Consider the following 3,694-nt stretch of genomic DNA (forward strand, 5'->3'; position numbering starts at 1 on the left):
ATTGCATGACTATACTGCAACTTATCCATAATATTAATGTATATCTGAGTAGTTTTCATATTTTGGCTCTTATGAATAAAGCTGCTATGAAGATACTTGTACATGTTTCTTGGTGGATGTAAGTGCTTATTTTGTGGGATATATAGCCAGCAATAGAATTGCTGGGTCATAGCTATGTGTGTGTTTCACCTCAATAGATTTGCCAAATAGTTTCCCAAAATGGCTGTTCGGGTTTGCCAATGCTGCCAGAATGCAATATACCAAAAATGGATTGGCTTTTAAAAGGGGGATTTATTAAGTTACAAGGTTACAGTTCTAAGGCCATAAAAATGTCCAAACTAAGCCAACCAGAGAAAGATACCTTGATTCCAAAGAAAGACCAAATGGCGTCCAGGATTTCTCTGTCCACTGGGAAGGCACATGGCCGTCATCTGAGGTCCTTGCTCCTGGTTCGTTGCTTTGTGCTTGATTCCAGTGGCTTCCTCTCCAGTGTCTGTGGGCCCTTACTTAGCTTCTCTGTATCAGCTCTCTTCAGGTTCTGACTGCTCGGCATCTCATGGGAAGGCATATGGTGACATCTGTTGGGCTCTGGTTTCTAACCGCTCTGCAAGCATCTGTGTCAGCACTCCAAGCATCTCTGTTGGCACTCCAAATATCTCCAAACGTCTGTGTATAGTGTCTACTCTCTCTCCATGAGCTCTCTTAAAGACTCCAGTAAACTAATTAAGATCCAACTTGAATGGGCAGAATTACCTCTCCATCAGATTAAAAAGTCATACCCACAATTTAGTGTGTCACATCTCCATAGTAACAACCTAATCAAGAGGTCCCAACCTGCAATATTGGATCAGCATTAAGAGAACATGTTTCCCAGTGCTTGCCCATGCAAAAAGAAAAAAAAAGAACATGGCTGCCCCACAAGACTGGATTAGGATCGAAAGAACATGGCTTTTCTAGGGTACATGATAGTTTCAAACCAGCATAGTGGCTGTACTAATTTACACTCCCACCAGCAATTTAGGAGAGTCTGGTTGCTCCATATTCTTGCAACATTTGTTATTCTCAGTCTTCTTAATTTTAGCCATTCTGGTGGGTATATAATAGTATCCAATTGTGGTTTTAATTTGCATTTTTCCAATGATTGATGATGTTAAAGACTATTTCAGACATTGGCTACTTTGATATTTTCTTTTGTGATGTGTCTGTTCAAATCTTTTGCCCATTTTTGAATGGCTTGTCTGCCTTTTCATTATTGATTTCTAGGGGCTAATTATACGTATACTCTTATACATGTCCTTTGTCAGATACATGCATTGTAATATCTCCCAGTCTGTGACTTACCTTCATTCTTTTTTGGTGTCTTATTGAACAGAAGTTCTTAATTTTATTGAATTCCAAATGATCAGTCTTTGTTTTATGATTAATACTTTTGTGTCCTGTTTGAGAAAATCATTCCCTACCTTCAAGTCATGAAAGGATTCTTCTGTTTCTTCCAGAAGTGTATCTGTTTTGTCTTTCACATTGAGCTGTAATGGTTTTTATATATAGTATGAGGTAGGGGTACTGTCTCATTCTATTCCATATGGAAGTGCACTTGCCCCAGTACCATTTATTGAAATGAACCTCTTTTCCCTGCTCTGCAAAGCTATCTTTGTCACTAATCAAAACTCCATATGTACACCAATCTGTTTCTGACCTCTCTATTCTGTTCCATTGGTCTATTTATTCTTGTGCCAATACAACACTCTTACAGTAAGACTTTTTATCCACTAGAACAGTTTTGTTTTTTTCTTCAAGAATGTTCTGGTAATTCTAGCCTCTTTGAATTTTCAAATAAATTGTATAATTATATATACTACTTGTGACCTAATACAAGGTTTTAACCAAAATAACTGTGTAGTGTCAGTGAGGTTATAATTCTTAACTATTGTCAGTTGCAATTGATTTAATTTAAACCTTGATCTTATTTCCAGACTTAACTAGCCATTTCCTTTTATAGTCAAAGAAACTGATATTGCTGTGTGAGATAAGAAGGATATCCTATACTTGGCTGGAATCTTTCAGTTTTCTACCTGATGTGTTATCATCCCCATTTACCTGGACAAATGTTCCTTTGCCCATTTCACATAGCCCAGTCAAAAAATAGGGTACTAAAGATTTCCTATGCCTCTAACTCATCCACTTTCTATTCCTCCAAACTCTTCAAAACATGTCCTGGGTGTCACTTCTCTCTTGAGACCCTGCCTAGGCTTAAGAAATAATCAGTCCAGGCTTTCTTGCAGTTCTGATCCTTACTGCCCAAACCCCTGTCTCTCCACCCTCTATCTTCCCTCCAGGCACAGACCTAGCTGCAAAGAAGCCAGTGCTTTTTGCTTTCCAGCTTCCTAATATGGCTAACGCCCTCACCTCCTTATGTTCTACAAGGTTTCCATCAATCAAAGGCAGCTGAGGCTATAAAAGGGAACGAAGGAAGAAATGAGTAAGGAGAGGAAACTATTGAGTTGCTATTCCATGCCAGGCCCAGGGGTATATTCATATTATTATTTGGTTATAGCATACTACTTAAATCTCACAATACCATAAAGTAAGTAGTATTGCCCCCTTTTCTTTTGTAATAGGTAAGGGAAAAGGCTTAAAAATAAGAGCGCATAGCTAATAAAATGATAGAGCTGAGGTTTAAATCTAATTCTGTTTGAATCCAAATCTCAGGCCACTCAATGATACTGCCTCCCGTTATTTGAGGCATGTTTTGACTGACAACTAAAAACGTTTGCCTCAGATTCTTAAGCGTGTTTACACAGGGACTATACAGAAAAGAAAGGCAGAGCCCGGGGAAAATGTGAGTCGTGTCTGAAGCTGTCGAGCAGCCCAGGCAGGTGAATACTGGAAGGCTCTCACCTGGAGAGAGACATTTCAGACAGGTTACAGGGATTCATGTTTCAAAACTGAGTAGTAGAAATGGTGTATTCATTAACAGAGTTCTTCTGAGTACTGAAATTTTAAACGACTTCCAGTTGGTTTAGATGGAATCTCTAATAGAGGATAGACTGAAAACGGGTTTCTGCTGGGATTCTCAGGATTGATTAAATAAATTTAATTTGTCTGTCTATAAGCTAAAAAGGCTTTTAACAGTGATTTCCTACAGGAAATATTTTGTGTGCCTTTTTTCCCAAATCACATTTATTAGCTTTTTTTTAACTTACTTTAAAACTATACATGCTATTCTAGAAAGCCTGAAAACCACTAGTAGCAGCATATATTTATATAAAGAAGAAAATATATACATTTGTATATTCACCACATATTTATATATGATATATATATATGGTACATCTTATATACATGTGTCTATGTATATGCAGAGATATATGAATATAGCTGCTTTGTTCCTTTAGTATAAGTCCCTAAATATGAACTTTTTGGACATACAGAGTGGTCATATTTAAAGACTTAGTCGAAACTGCCCAAATTGCCTTGTCAAATGACCAAAGAACCTAAATTTTAAAATAACAGACTGGAAATACAAATAGCTGATAAGCCTAGAATAAATATTCAACTTTATTAGTAATTACACTTGAAATGATACCATTTGTAATACCAAATACCAAAAAAAACAACAAAAAAACCCAGGCATGACCTCATTGAGATTTTAGCCTAATAGAAAGAATAGCATTTATTACAAACATGTTATGTT

This window comes from Tamandua tetradactyla, chromosome 8 (assembly GCF_023851605.1).
Source record: "Tamandua tetradactyla isolate mTamTet1 chromosome 8, mTamTet1.pri, whole genome shotgun sequence".
Lineage (NCBI taxonomy): Eukaryota > Metazoa > Chordata > Mammalia > Pilosa > Myrmecophagidae > Tamandua > Tamandua tetradactyla.